This window comes from Anser cygnoides, chromosome 19, assembly GCF_040182565.1.
Source record: "Anser cygnoides isolate HZ-2024a breed goose chromosome 19, Taihu_goose_T2T_genome, whole genome shotgun sequence".
NCBI lineage: Eukaryota > Metazoa > Chordata > Aves > Anseriformes > Anatidae > Anser > Anser cygnoides.
Genome location: NC_089891.1, coordinates 4,365,782 through 4,382,005, shown reverse-complemented (window position 1 = coordinate 4,382,005; position 16,224 = coordinate 4,365,782). Strand labels below are relative to the sequence as shown.

Here is a 16,224-nt window from a genome sequence, read left to right as displayed (position 1 = left end):
ACGTTTTGCTGAACTGAGGTTCCTCAGCCCAACTTCCTCCTGTGTTGCTACAACATTTAGGTCTGTTTAATCTTCTCTGACTGCTCGGTGCCGGACAAACCCCGTCCCCCAGCAGCTGCACAGCAGCAGCCGCCTGCGCGGAAGTGTTTTCATTTACCGAACACACGGAGGCATAGCTGGGAATGCATTTTCTTTCTCACGTGCTATCGAAATACTGCCTGAGAGGAGAGCAGGAAGAGCCTGGTGTGCTCCAGAACCTTCTTGGAGGTGGCACTAGAGCTGGCGTTCCCCTAGCAGGCCCCTCAGGGTGCCCTGGGGGAAAGGCTCTCCCAGGCCCTGCCCCGAAGCAGGCCGCAGCCTGCACAAGCACCGGGCCGCCCTCCTGTGCCCACAGCCCACACATGCAGAAGCCAGCAGTGTTTGGAGAAGTGACCAAATTAATTAAGAGCACCCCAGGCTGGACAGCCTTCAGCTGAGAACGCTGTTCGTTAGCCAGGCACAGCTCAGGTGCTCCCGCACCCTCTCTCTCACATCCTCCTGGGCCCAGGAAGCTTTCACCACCCCACGGCCTGCGAAAACATTTACCGAGCAGCAGCACTGGGAGCAGCTGCTGAAACAGCACGGCCCATCAAAAACCAGTCACACAAAGCTTCGCCAGACTGGATTCTGCAGGTCCCCAGCTGGTTTTGGCTCGGTGCTGCTGGCCTTGTCCCACCAAGGGGCTGTAAAGGTGCTGGGACCCAGCCAGCAGCACTGCGTGCCTCACTTTCCCTCTCACAAGACACAGGAAGAGCTGCAGCCACCTTTTCGAGGAGCTGAGACATCTTGGGTGTGACACCGGCTCCAGCCTCGAGCGGAGCAACTCAGAAATGAAGTTCCCTTCCTTGGACAAGCTCGGGGCACGCCACCTAGGTTGAACTCCGTGGAAAATAGTTAATTAATCTCTCTTGCCGCGGCCTAATTCTCTTTTCAACATGTGGCTGTCACTTCCCTGTCATCACAGCTGATTTACAATGGGGTTTAATTAAATCCTCCGTACATTATTCAGTATTCTCTGAAGACAACACCAAAGCAGCCAAGGGTATTTAAAATGTCACCTGCTGAGACGTATCATCTCCTTCTAAATAAATATGACAGTGATCAAACTTTGGCTAATTACAGTGACTTCGTTATTTGTTTGTATGTTTTAATATTTAATTGCTTTCGTGTTCATCCAATTACAAAGCAACAGCAAATAGAAATTAACTTTTTATCAGCGTGTTCCCAGCCCAGCTAATCAGCACTTCAAAGGCCAGACACAATAGGAGGCCATCCAACCTGAGAGCGCTTTACAATATATTCTCTGCTGAATGGACCGTTCTATTAAATTAAGGGAGAATTGTGTTTGTCAGTGTATTCCCAGCTCCCACCCGGACTCCCTTTATGTGGCCATTTACGGGCCTCGTTGTAGCATCCTTGCAGCAGGAGAGTAAATTGTTTGCATTGCTCCTGCCCTCGTTCAGACAGCACCTCGCTCTGCATCAGCTGAAGCATGGGGAAATTGCTTCCTCTTGGTAGCTTCTGCCTTTCCACCGAGCAGAGGTGAGGCTGAGATGCCAGGTCGTGCCCCAGTAACAGCACACGAGCAGCAAGCTGAGCACATGCCTTGAGAGCACGGGCAGCCTCCCACAAAGCCTCTTGGCCAAAGTCACCCGTTGGCTTGAATGGGGACAGAAGCTCAACCTGATGACTTCTTCTGCCTAAGATTTAGGGTGCTGTTGGCACCAGCACAGCTGCAGCAGCAGCTGGAGTGCCAGGGAGGCACGGGTCTGCAGTAGCATTATGTTCCTGCTCTGCCACGTGTGCCCATTGCACCTGGGCTTGGATTTGCAATGGGTGCAGTTGCACAGACTCCAGCCGGCTCCCTGGGAGGTCTGCATCCGTTTTAGCAGCTATCAACAGAGGGCAAAACTAGCAAGACAAGAAAAAGCTTGAGGGCACAAAATCAATATAATCAGAGTGATTTTTGCCAGTGCAACAATCTATCTATATTGTCAGAAAGTTGATGTGGAGATGTTAAACAAGGCTGGTTTCCTTCTGCAAACCTACCAGCAGAAGTGGATGACAAGTGCAGAGAAAGTGATTTAGAGTCAAAGAAAACAGATAAATAGCACATTTGCCAAACATCAGGGGAGAAATACAACCAGACCGGCACATGCGTAAGCAACCCACATTAAAGAGAACAGATCTGCGCTGTCTCTGCCCTGCACTACATTGCCCGTTATTGCTGTAAAAAGCCAAGCCTTTTAGTTACCACATCAAAAGTCTGGACAAGAGATCAGGAACCATGCCTCAAACAAACACGGTTTTAGGAAGCACTCTACATAATAACGATATTAACAAAGTGTGATCTCCTCATTTTAAAAATTCAAGCAAACAAATCTACACATACATAAAGCCAGGCCAAGATCAGAGGTTTTTCCCTTGGAAGCATCCACAAGTTCTCACATTATCCCTCAGCCTTACCTTGCTGCCTTCTGGATTTCATAAGAAGTCTTTTCATGTAAGCACAAAGAATAAAAACCACATTTACACAACTGAAGACGAGACCAATTTGTAGGTTCCTTGCCACACGTGCCAATGTTCCTGAAGCAAATTGCAGCCAAGCCCCAAGAAGTAAAAGTCTCAAAGAGCCAAGGGCAACTACTGGGCCTGCACACAAATGCCAGGAGATACTCCAGTGACTTATTGTGCCTTGGGCTTACTTATTTATGCAGCTCTACTGCAGCAGGAGCAGAGTTAAAAGAAAAAATAACATAGAAGACCTAGTTCTCTAGACCATGCTGCAGCAGCAAGAGCTCACCTTTGACCCCGGAGCACCAGGGGACTGACACCCACAGAGGCAACACCTTTTTGAAAAGGCTGCTGTGACACAGCTTTAGACAGAAATTCTGTATTTTTTTTTAATGGAAAAGAAAAATACTTTCAGATTTTATTAAAAACACAAAACAACCTCTTTTTTCCACTGAGAAACAACTTTGTGGATAATTTTAGGCTTATCTCATAAAATATTAAATGAACAAAGAAATGTGTTGGAAATACTTTGATTTTATTGAAATAAAATATTTAATTTGACCCAAAACACTTTCAGATTTTTTTTTGATCTTTGAGACTAGATTCATTTGAGAAATCAAAGATTGCAGAGTTCTCCAGGCAAACAGATCTGATTTCTGCCTAGCTTTACTAAGAACTCATTCACTGTACTGACTTGCGACTGCTTTTGTTTTCTTAAATTTTCTCCTGCAAAGTTACACCATTCATTAAAAGACACAGAAGAATCAGGCTCACACCAAGAAGGAAGCTGGAATAACTTTGATCGGTCCTTTGAAACAGCTGAGCAATCAGCACAGCAGTGGCAAGGCAGAGGTTTTGGAGGAAAAGAACCAAGAAGAAATGCAGAAATATGCATGCGAAGAAAAACAGAGACTTTCCACTTTGATGAAAAAATCTGAGCATTCCGAAGCCATGCACAAAGATTTCAGCAAAATTCGCTGCCAGTGACATGAGAAGGGGCAGCAAAGGAAAAAATAAACTTCCAGCTAGAAAGATGTTTGGCATCACAGGAAAGTCGCATTTTTCTCAAAAGCAAGAGGATGGGAAAAACTGGTCAAAGTGCTTCAAAATGTTTCATTCCAGACAAACGCTTGAGATACAGACCCTTCAATAAGGAAACTAAAGAGAAGAAAATATCCTGTTTTTCCTGGCCAGTACTGACAGGCTGCTCCCTGCCTAGCAGCCGTCACTGGGAAGCCACAGGGAAGCTACAAAGCACTGCTCTGGTCCTGCAGGAGCGATGGGGACCGAGGCTTCAAAGCACTGCAGCGGCCCTACCTGATGCTGCTGCGGGGTTTCTACATTAAAACACACACATCCGTTCGCTCCTAGCAAAATCCTGTTTTGAATCAGTTCGGTATCTTTTGACATAAGAAAAAAACTGCTGGAGAAAGCTCTGAAGTCATCAGGATATCATCTTCCAACACACAATCCCCTCAGCTTGGAGGGAATTTGTATCCTCAGGCTTCAGCGAACTGCAGTTGTACAACAGTAATCGAAACACAAAACCCCAGGCTCAGCTACCAAACCCAGCCTGGACCAAATCAAAGGTTTCAGCTGGCACAGCCTGTTCCCTTTGTGACTCACTGGAATTTGGAGTTATGATTTACCACCCTCATCTGGGCCAAGAACAGTACTGATATTATTATTATTACTGTAGCTAAAGCCTTGAATGTTTTCCAGGCTGGCAAAGATATCTACCACTCAGTTTTACTGCTTAGTTTCTGCATTTTTCAGCTCTAATAAATGGGGTGACCAAGCCCAGGGCATATATTCAGATTTCTGAAGCTGTCATGTAATCAAAACTCAAGAAATACCACCACACACATGCTGGGGATAGCATGAGAACCAGGCCTTCCTCTTGGCTTCCCATTTCTCTGGTCCTGGGCTTTCATTGCAGAGATGTTAACTTCTGAATTGAAGATTTCATATGGAAGTCCTAGATCCAGACTCAGAAGATTAGAGGAGAACGTAAGCTTTCACCCAGTAAGAATCAAGTTTCTAACCTTCAAGGCTGCAGAGAAAGGCAACACTGAAAGCTTCAAATTCAGGAGGAAAAATGTAGGATGGTTAAAAAGATCCATTAGGAATGTCTACAAATATAGCACCTGCAGTGATTTTGGTCAGCACCACCACACTGCTCAGTACCGATGTCCCCAAAAGGCCCCGCCAGGACACCAGGGACGAGCCCCGGGGTTTGGTGTCTCCTGGGCAGGGAGGAAGGAGCCCTCGAGCAGCCCCAAGGAGGGGCCCAGCCAAATCCTTTGCTCATTACTTGCCTTGGGGAAGGAAACCTGATTGCCTCCGCCCCTTCTGTTTGCAGCTTCTTCATTCCTTCTTCCGCTCTTGGTCTTCTTTGAAGGGGAGGAAGAGCCAGGCCCTCAACGAACATACCTACCTCCCCTCAGGCCGCTTATTTATGGAGCATTTCTCTTCGAAAGGACACTGCTAGGTGTTCGGTACCCAGCCCTGCGTTCAGCTCTCACCCCCAGAAGCCCAGAGCAGGCCTCGGCTCACAGTGAAGGATGGATCCCACCTCCTATCGAGTTGTTCCCACTGCTCCTTGGCCACAACTGACCAAAACCTGCCTTCTGCTTTGACAGGAGGCCCAACCACGGCCAGGATGGTTCTGGAAAGCGAGCACCTCCACATGCACAACAAGGAGCCCCAGTGGGACCGAGGCAGGGCCTGAGCAGGGACCTGTGCCTTGTTGGTGCTGCCCCTGCTCCGTCCCCGTGTCTGAGGGGGGCGATGACAGCACCGAAGGCTGCGGGGTGAGGTCTCTGTCCAGGCTGAGGGACCCAAATCGCCAGGCCCCCATCTCCCAGTGGGCGCGGAGCTGCTCAGGTGCCTCCACAGTCCAACCCAACCGATCTCCTAGGGCAATCCGAGCTTTGAGATGGAGCTAACAGGGGTACAGTGGATCTCGCCATCAAGATCCACATCATCAGCAAGCCAACACAAAAGCCAGACCCTAGGAGACAGTAAGCAGCCTCAGAACCAACTGAGCACAAGCTAAAGCTCTGAGGAGCCCCAGAGGCAGCAGGGCAGGGACCAGCACCCTCCAGCTCCGCGTTTCAGCGGTGCCCTGTCCCAGCCTACAGCTTTTTCCGAAGAAAAAGCTCCCAGGAAAACCAGGCCCCAAGACGCAGAGAGGAGCAGACTACAGACTACTAGCAGACTACTCGTCTCCCTACACACACAAAAAGAAATCAAAGCGAGCGGTTTGCATACAAGCCTTGCATTTGCAATTCTGATTCCCTAATAGGAAATGGCTCCCAACTGGGGGAGGGGCAGACAGGAAATATTACAGCAATGTTATTTTGTTACACTAATTACCAATAATGGCACATACTATGGTACCAACCACAGTCAATTCATTTTGAAAGCTATATAATAATGTTTAGGATCAGGAATTAATTTTTATAGCCACTGGAGCAGATTTACTTGTACTGTAATGCAGATTTATTACAAATTAAATTTCCCAACTCCGGAGGTTGACTTGGAGAGGCTCAGCAGGACTCGAGGCGAGAGACACCCTGATGTACGGGGGAGCCTCAGCAGCTCCAGGGCTCGCAGCTTCAGGTCTCAGTGCCCGTTAGCACAAACGTTTCCATGTGCCCGCCTGTGCTGGCCATCTTGGTGCCACAGCATCAACACGAGCAGGACCACAATGGGTGGCCTTCATTCAGTCAACGGAACGTGAAAGCTTTGTTCTTACTGTTGTATGGCTTTAAAAGGTAAAAATTCAGTACTACAGACTTCCTGCGTAAAGAGAGCTCCATAAAAAATTCATAAAGCGAAAACTTTGAAGCATAGCCAAGAAGATGCAGTCATTAATTTACAGCAACATCTCTGGTGTCAGTCAGTGACGAGGAAGTGGTTCAGGCCATCTTCTGCTCGGGAGAGCGCTGCTGGAGCGGGACGGATGTGCGCAGAGCCTGAGACAGAGCTGGGCCTGAACGAGGGGCCTGGACAGGGCAAGCCCAGCCTGCCACGGGTTCCCAGTGCCATCCCAATGGGGGCTAAGCACCACTGCTTCCCGTTAGGACCAACACCCAATCCTAAATCCAGCTGAATCATTGTTCATGTATTACCTTCACACCCCCACGACGGGCACCCACCAGGATGCCGTTCAGGGTGCAGAACAAGGACCGGGCAGCATCCAGCTCCCGATAACCTATAACTCGGGAAAGAGGTCCCAGCCTGCCAGCCCAACACTTGGCGCTGGCAATGCCTGAAATATAAAATCTCATTCAGCCTAAGCTTTGCGAGAGCTCCAGCGACAGCGCAGCCGCCAAGAAGGGCAGGAGGGGGCTTGCAGCAGTGCTTAAGCACCATCTCTGCACCATCTGATCGGTGGAGGCACCAAACAAAAACCCGCTCAGATTCCTTAGGAGGCAGAGCCACCGAGCTGGAGCTGCTCCAAGCCCTCTCCTGGCTCAGAGAGGCTCACGGCCACGTCCCCGTGTCCCATCCCGGCCCCCTCCTGGCCCCAGCACTGCAGAGAATTGGAACAATCCTGTTCTCACGTTGGGTTTTAATGACAGTCACAGATCCCACCGCATTAAGCCTCATCCTGGGAGAGGGATGCGGAGGGAGGAGAGTCATTAGCTTATCCCTGACGCCCTGCAAGGAAGAGGAGGAGGAGGAGGAGGGGTTTCCTATGCTAATGCTGCGCAGGCTGAGCTCCCACCGATGCTTTCCTGTGCTCCAGAATAAATGAGACTTTCCTAATTCTTTCCCCACTGCAAATAAACAGACGGGGAGCCTGCACCATGCGGCTTGTACTGCCCTATTCATCACAGCATCCCAACTGTAGGTAGCAGTGATTACAGCTAATTATCGGCAATTACCACCGCTGAGCTGGTAGGTGTGTTTCCCCAATAACTTTCAGCAGCTCCCAAACCTCTTCGAGGGCTTCTCCATGCTGGAAGGATGAAGGAAATGACTCTCCCCTCTGCTTGGCAGCCAGACCCCCCTCCCAAAACCTCTTGTCATCAGGCATCACAGCGCGATCATTAAAAAAAGAACAGGAAAAAAACTCAACCCCGTAAGCCCACAGCACCAGCGACGCACCGACAGGTTGACGGGGAACCTTTCTGCTTGGAATGACTCTTTCTGCCTTTTGCTCCTCAAAAGCTCCTGCAATCGAGCCCGGATCCCCTTGCCCCTCCTCAAGCATATAATTCAATTCATACAAAAAAACCCCACACAACAGAAAAGCGCATGTACAGTCGGCGCCTTTCCCGCATATAAAGTACCACGGCAGCGGGTGAGGGATGGACCCTTTGAGAAATTCGTATGCCAGCCTTCCCACTATAGTAATTTCATTCTGTCTTTGTAATTGTCTGATATTACATTGTTCCCTGCCGGAAGATTAATTAGCTAGTCTTACCCTCCAACATACCATCCCTCTGCAACCCTCAAGGAAGCTGGAGTGGTGCCAAGTCGCGCGGATTTGCTATTCTGGCTGGCAGCTGCTACTGTCGCTGCAAAAGCCTCCTTTTGTCCCCGAGCAGCAGTTGCTGTGCCAACTGACCCCCGCGGCCCCGGCCCGCCCGAAGCCACCGCCAAGGAGGTGGCCAAGGTTCAACGCCGCGGGCTGGGGGTGGGAAAAAAGGGCGGGGGGGAGAGAAGAGGAACGGAAAGGGGGGGGGAAAAAATAGGAGAAAACGCAAAATAACAGAACAACACACCCAACCCCGACCACCCCCCACGCCCCAACCCTCCGCCTGGCATAATTACTCACGCTCGTTAAGCATGGCTGCATTGCGTATGCGAGTCACGCGGGACGGGCGCGCGTCGGGCTGCCGGAGCGGCGATGCCGCGGTCCTGCCTGGCGGTGGGCAGGGCGCCGTGGCACCCCGCGGCAGCACGCGCCCTCGGGGGGGGGACACCCGCCACCCCGTGCCCCTGGGGGGGACGCACGGCACCCCAAACCCCTGGCACCGAGCCCGGCTCGGCGTCGCGGTGGGTTTGCAGCTTTTGTTCCCCCTCCACCTTCTCTCCCCGGGCACGGGTTGGGCAGTTCCGCCTTACGGTGCCCGGTGGATGGGATTTGCACGGGCATCAGCACACGCATCTGTTCAGAGATGGGGAGAAACCCCCAAAAAATAGGAAGGTGTCCTTCTAACATCTAATTCACACCAGAAAGCGATACTGACGAGCATTTCAGCTGCCTTTCCAGACCGCTCCAGAAGTCGTATTTGTTCTGTACTCCATGGATCGCATTCAGCCCTGTTTGCCTGGTGCTCTGCGTGTGCCTCCTGAAAGCACCATGGCAGCTCTCACTGCCCTTTTGTTGCCTGTTTTGCCCAGCCGTGCTGTGCAGCTGCCCCAGGTGGCTTTGCAGCCACAGGCCCCATCAAGGCCATGGGGCAAGGTCAGAAAGAGGCACCAGGAGCGCCTACAGGTCATGGTTAAGGGGAAAAAAATAAAGGAAAGGGCAGCCCGGCAGTGGCAGCTCTGAGCAGAGAAGGTTGCACTGGATCCTTTACATCCCGGCACGCAGCCTTACCATCCCATGCGCCGAGACCCCAGGACCAACCCCACAGAAGCAGCACCTTGTGCTCTGCTTCCCTTCCCTCACCACAAAAAAATGGCCGATTCGGGATGTTTTATCCCGGGCAGCCGCAGATCACCTTTCCCCAAACATTCACAGACCAGCCTCAGAGGGACGGGGGCACATTTTCTCAGCACAGACTCTGCACTAGTGGGCAGGAAACCAGTTTGAAACTGGGCATTACGGGGCTGCAGAAAACAACCCCACACCATCCCAGGGGCTAATTAAGCTCCTTGACGAGGCCGGCAGCTCTGGACCACCTCAGCGCCCGCCTGCACCGACAGCCCCCCTCCCCGGGTGCTACGGAAACAGGAATTAAGCGGTGATGAATGCGGCGTTAATTAATTAAGAGAAGACACGCACGAAGGGGGCGGGAGGCGGGGGTCCTGGTGCTGCAGACATCACCCGAGGAGGGGCCGCCGCACGTTTGTTCCTCGGTGCCTTTGCTCGCCAGAAGGCACCGCGGCACCCGGCCGGCCGCCGGGACACACGGAGCAGGAGCAGCGCCCGCAGCTCCGCGTCGCCATCTTCTCTCACCACGGAGGCCGAATACCAAATCGACTCCGCACACCCCAAAATGGCCGCTCAGAAGGGGCTCGCTCGGGAGAGGTTAGTGGTGGAGCTCGGAGCGAGTGACGCCGGGGGACTGGTTTGTGTGCGGAGGTTGTCTGCACATAGTTAGCTAAAATGTTAAGCTTCTTAACTGAAGGCAGCAAAGCACGATGCTTAGGTTTGGTTTGCATTCTGCACTCCCATCCACCACACATCACCCAGAGAAAAAGGTCCTGGCCATCATTACAGACAGTTTGGTCTCTGAGAAGGGGAAAAATGGTTAAAACCTGCAAGTGACAGTGGTGGCCAGTGCTAATTGCCACGCACAGCCTCCACACAAAGCTGCCAGGTCACACACAGGCTACAGCACCCCCGTGCAGCTCAGAGGTGAGCTTTGGCTTCATGCTCAGCAGTCCCAGCCGGCCAGACCCTGACCTGGAACACGATCTCGGTGGGGACCCAGATTCGCCAGGCCTTGCTCAGCTGGTAGCGGAGCCCACGTGTGACAGTGAGCGCTCAGCACCACGGCTTTCCCAAATGCAGGCCGGTCCCAAATCTCCTGCTCCAGAGATGCTCCGGGCATCACCAGGGTGTCCTGCCAGGTATCCCGAATCTGGGAGCTGACTGCTTTCTTCCTCCTCCCATTTTACACATCCACCCCAGGACTGTGACCTAAAGGTACAACAATGCCCAAATCCACTCCATGGATTCGTCTCTGGTTTTGGGGCATGGTGTCCAAGTGTCCCTGGCCCCAGCTATGCCATGCTGGTGTTCAACCTCACCTCCCATGGGGCTTTGCTCAGAGCTTCTCCTCCATGCAGGCCCCACCTGAAGGAGCTCAGTCCTGAGCCCAGCAGGGTCTCAGGGGTGCTTTATGGGATCCCCATTAAATACTACTGGGCTGCACACTCAGGACCTTGAGATATTTCTCCAACCCAGAGTCATTACCTTCACAGACGATCTTTTTGGGATCCTCCAGGGACAGAATTTCCCTGTGCATTTCCCAATATGCCAGAAAAAGTCTTCCAATTCACACCATCCTTCCCTATGCCGTGGTTTTAAAACCACTTTTTCCTGCTATAGAAAGGAGGTACAGGGCACCGCTGCACCAGCAACCTGGCTGTTACTCCTTCTCCTGACTGCCTCCCTAACTCTCACCCAGAGCATGTTATTTATATAATATCTTTTAACACTGACGTTTTCAGCACACTTTTTCTTTAACCACTTGCATTTAAAGTAAAAATGCCAACTTATGAGTGACTGCCCTCATTACGGTCCCAGTCCTCCAGCTAATTAATGCCTGTTAGCTTTGGCTTATACACCAGGATGCCTAAATCCAAAATACACAAGACTGCCAAGTTACTTTGCAAACAAATGCTTGCCTTGAAGAAAGAACCCAGCATTACCCAACTCGCTTCTTTGACCTTACAATAACCCTTACTTGCAAGGTGTGTTAGTCTGCAGAGAAGGAAAGCTACAGCTTGTCCTCCTCAAAAGGAAATTAAGAAATCAAAGATAAAACCAGGAGGTAAGCAAAGAGAAAGAAGACAGATCTCCAGAAAAAAAGAGAAACAGCCAGAAGTCTCAGGACTGCTTATTTAGCAAGGTCACAAATAAAGGCGACTAAGGGGGTACAAAAGAAACAGCAGGATACGAAGGTGGGAGCGGTCCTACTACCAACCCTCCTGACAGCACCAGCACATCTGAAGGCAGCAGGTTTAAAACTGATTAAAAAAGGAAAAGCCTTATGCAAACTTAATGCATAATTAACCTGACAAACGCACTCACAGAAGATATTATTGAGGTCATGAGAGCATTAGAGCCACAAAAACAACTCCACTGTTATATGAAGAATGAGAACATCCACTGTTAAATTATTTGAATACTCATCTAATGAAAAGGATAAAACCTTCTGCATCCTAACCAGGAAAAGCCTCCTCTCCGGGAGGATCATAGGTTTCTTGTATCTTCCGCCACAGCATCTGATGGCCAGAAAGGTGAACATGGGCTGGATGAGCCCCTCTCCAAGACTCTGTCCAGGTCAGGTCTCTAGGAGAGACTATAGGAGTGACTTTTATACCTTGGCACCAACATCCAAGTGGGAGACAAATCATCCTCACTGCCTTTGTGATGAGCTGAGAACCAGCCCTTCCAGGCAGCAATTCATCTCACCCCAGGTAGATTGCCTTTGTAAGGTGCCAGTCCCAAGGTGTCCTGACCCCACTGCTGCTCCAGGTAGTACATGAGGATGGGACACACCTTGGGGTACTCCAGGCTGGGGCACACCGAGCCATACAGCTGACATGCCCCTTGAAATCAGTGGGCTGTAGGGTTTGGGGTATTTTAAATCCTTCTACAAGTCCATGCAGAGACACATAGAAGTCTCATCCTCTTACACCTCTCCCAAAGCCCTGCAGTTTCCTCTGCCCCTTCCTTCAACACCACCCTCAAGGCCTCACAGTGCAGGCACCCTTTGGACCCAAGCTCTCGGGGCTGGCATTTGGGATCCCAAGCCCCAAAAGATCTTCCTGATGCCAATTAAAAAGAAAAGTCTCCTGTTAGCCAACGTCTGCAAGTGAAACACCCGTGGGCCTTGCCCTCCTCTCAGCTCCTGGCTTGCTTACAACCAGAGCAGCTGTTTCACATTCCCCACTTTTAAAACCTCATGCTAAATCAGGGTCTCTCTTGCCAAAAAAATCCAGCAAGAGACAGACTTTGTGAAACATTTCAGAGACGAGAGCTGCCTCTCCCTAGATCTCTCTCAGGGGGATCATGACCCAAATGCCTGAGGCTCCCTTTGGAGAAAGCCAACGACAGCCTCTGGTGGTCCCAAAAACACAGTTCTGCTCTCACTGCTCAGCACCCCAACACCTCAGGGCCCACCCTCCCTTGGGATTGCTATGACACCCAGCACAAAACCAGACCTCTGGCACCCACAACAATCCACGTGCATCTGAAATACCTCCACGGTGCCGGAGGAGATGGCGGAGTCTGTTGTAATGGACTCACCAAGGCTGATCCCTCGTGTCCTGCCTGCCCCCAGGCCACAGCCCCAGTATTTCCCCTGCACCCAGGCCTGGGGCACTGCCAGCAGCCCTGAGGGGCCCAGCAGGGCAGCGCCAGGCTCTGCCCTGCTGCTCCAAGCACTCTGAAAACAAATAGGGTTTCCAAATACTTCTTTTTACAGCTAATTTTATGGTATTTTGCTATTATAAGCTTGGGATACTGGTTACTTGCAGAAAACAAATACTTTGGAGGGGTAGGCTCCACCCTCCCAACGACGGAGGCGGCCTCCCTGACACTGCTCAAAGGCCCCAGGGACAGGAATTTTCCGGCTATTTGTGTGCCTGAACCCCAGCTACCACAGTAAGGTAAGCGTGTGGGCAGGGTGCTGCCGGTTATTTTTAAAGGAGGAGGGAGGCAGCTGTCATTCACGTACCACGGAGGAGCCCTGAGACAAACACAACATCCGATGTTGCTCTATGTTACTGAAGGGGAAAATGGAGTGCTGGTGGTAGCCCCGTGCCTCTGAGATGCAGTTCTCCCATCTGTTAAAAAGCAAGAAAGTCAACCCTTCCTCAGCTCACACAAGTGTTTTAATTCACAGAGAACCCCCAGCCAAGCCATAGTGCTGGAGAGGATGAGGCCACTCTGCCCCCTTGTCCTGCCCCCTCGCAGTGAGTTACTGCCACCAGCTCCTCAAGGTGAGAGGCAAAAAGAAGAAGGTAACTTGGGTTTCCATTATGCTGCCTTTGAAGTGAGTTCTCACACGCATGCAGGACAGGGCAAACAACGCCATCACCAGGTCAGATTTAATTCCCTAGAGGAATGTGGAGCTTGGCCATCTTCTGCAGGCAATTCCCCTGTGATCTGTTGATTCCTCACCCCAGTCAGAATTAAAACTTCACCGTACCCAAGTTGGAGCCGTGACTGAATGCCAGTGACTGCCTGTATTGACAGCAGATCATTTGTGCTAAGTAACCCTGTAACACCAGCCCTACACCAAGCTTCCTTCCAGTGCCAGCTCAGCACAGAAGAGAAAACTCAGGGCACATGGCTGCTGATCTTCCACAGGCATTTTACAACTGACTTCTGGCAAACTCCCCTGCTCAGTGCATCTTCCCTGGCTGTACCCCTTATCCAGCCATGCAGCTGAGCATCCAGCAGGGAACGGGAGGGAGGACGTGGTCAGGGTCTCTCTGTGCAAGATGCAAGCACCACTAGTGCAGCCTCCCGTCAGAGAGGAACCTGGCAACACTGCACTCCTCACCCTCTTATCAGAGGGACTTCAACTCACTGAGATCAAGGTCCCTTTCCTTACTCACTCACGAGAGCCAGGAGGAAGCCGCAGATATACTGTGAGCACTTAGGAGGAAAAACATTACAGCATCTAAAGGCACTTTAAATGATTTAGATACAAACTTGCCTGTAATAAGACATCTATTTTGGTTAATCTCTTAGTTGCAAATCTTGAGACTCTTGAACCTGCCTCAGGCTACTGTCAGCAGCACTTCATTTAACACTGCTTATTGGGAATAACTGCTATTTCCCACTGTAACCTCCAAACCTCTTAAAGTCTTATTGCTTTGCCCAAATATACTTGCCTTGAGGATACAGCGGGTTTTTCTCACTAAGAACTGTTAAGATGATTTGAACACGCTGAATCAGAAGAGACTGTTTCCCAGGCAAAGCAGCCAAGGCTCAGAACACCTTTCCTGCAATATTTAGGGAGCGATGCTTCTTTGAGCACTGGCTGGGGTTACAAAGCCGAACGGCTGCAGTTTGATCGCTCATCACAAGCAGAGGACCACAGGAGACGGGCACGTGTTAAGTGACAGTCCCTCGCCCTCTCCATCCCACCCAAAGCACATTGTAGAGACACAGGGGTGCTCAGTGCCACCAGCTGGTGGACGCTCAGCCATGTTCCTGCAGAGGATCTGGTGCTGCTCCCCTCCACCAGCCCCACCGCTCACCTGGCCCAGCTTGGATCTGCTCAGCAGGCTTAATTTAAGCGCAACCATTCACACTGCAGGCAGCTGGACCCCCAGAATAACTAGCAGGGACTATATGGACAGACTACCACAGCTCCAACCCCAAACAACTGATGGGAAGCACAGGAACCCTGCAGCAGGGGTGATGGCCACGCTACCTGAAGACACAGGGAGCATTAAGTGACCAATTTGTCCCCAGCAGTGACATGCCCCAGGCAAGAGTGACAACAAACAGAGGTACAAGAGCCCTCTGAGCACATAATTTCAATACAGTACCTACAGCTATAATGTAGGATTTTCTAGATCCGTGCCGAGGCTATCCAGGCACCCCGCAGGTTTGCAGGCCCCCAGACACAGTGCTGCAGCCCCCACCTTCTCTTTGTCCAGCAGGAAGGGCCTGGACACTGCTGCTTTGGCCCACTTGGTGGAGGACACGGGGTCTACAGCCCCCCACAGAAGTCAGTGGGAAATACATGTCTATAAGGTGTGCTTAAATAGAAATGGAGGCCTGAAGCTGGGGGGGGGGGTCTGGCTGCTAAAACATCCCATCTGCCTTACCCATCAGCACTCACTGCCCCCTCCTCCCCGTGTCCCTCTGGTCCCTGCTCCTGCTCTGGAGCTCGTCCTTAGTCTGAGCTCAGGCTGCAAGTAAGAGGCAATCAACTACATTTAAAACAAGCACCTATTTCTTCTTCTCCCCAAATATCCCACTTTACATGATCAGAACCAAACACCCCAAATCATTTAACTCCTCCTCAAGGTAAAGCACACGCAACAAGACACCAGCACAGCCCCAGCCCTGGCACAAAGCTGGCCCACCACCAGGAAAGTTACACTTGCATTTAAACCAAACAGACCAACCGAGCACACCTTGCCATGTACAGCAGCTCCCAAACACAGCTCTGGATCCCTCAGGTGTTGCCAGCAGGACCCAGACGTGCAGCCTGGATCAGCACCACGTCACTTCCCACCCAGCATTTGGCCCCACCACTTCTAAAAAACAAACAGCTGCTGCTTTTAAGCCCTCTGGGGAGTTTAGGAGTGGAGCACCTGCACCAGCAGCTGATAGCACTTACTGCTCCTAACTGAAGCTAATTTTGCAGCAGGAGGGGGCACAACTGTGCAGCCACTCACCAGGTCACCTCCAGTTCCCCTGGTCTCGCGTGGTGACAGCAGGATGTGGGCAGCTGGCACTTGCTGCAGCACCCAGTGCCTCGGCGCCCAGCAAGCAGCAGGAGCAGGGGAGCATCGTGGTGGCCCTGCAGGTGCAGGAGGCTCGGAGGATTTGTCCCCACACCCCTCGCTGTTGCACAAACCTTGTCTTTGTGCTGTCTCTCTGGCAACGCTTGCATGACCCGAAGCGCTTTATGACATCGCAGCGGCGCTCATCCTACCAAAGGTCACATCGCAAATACTCCAAAGCTGACATTTGTGCTCTGGCACCCTAGCTTAGCTGGTGGTAGGGAAAAACAAACAAACAAACAGTTTTAATCAGCTCTCTCCTGCAGCAAGGAACACAAAGCA

At 51.4% G+C, this 16,224-nt stretch overlaps 1 protein-coding gene across 4 annotated transcripts in view; it reads right to left on the bottom strand.

The window, feature by feature from the left end:
• Positions 1–16,019, bottom strand: part of TNRC6C (trinucleotide repeat containing adaptor 6C) — a 295,946-nt gene extending 279,927 nt beyond the window's left edge. For 2 of the 4 annotated variants that reach the window (XM_066980035.1, XM_066980043.1), the window contains exon 1: positions 15,835–16,019. The gene's annotated coding sequence lies outside the window, so the exon portion shown is untranslated. Of the gene's footprint in view, positions 1–157; positions 177–15,570; positions 15,667–15,834 lie in introns of those variants that run through there. The other 2 variants (XM_066980037.1, XM_066980036.1) reach the window with 2 other exon arrangements.
• Positions 16,020–16,224: the final 205 nt, after the last annotated feature.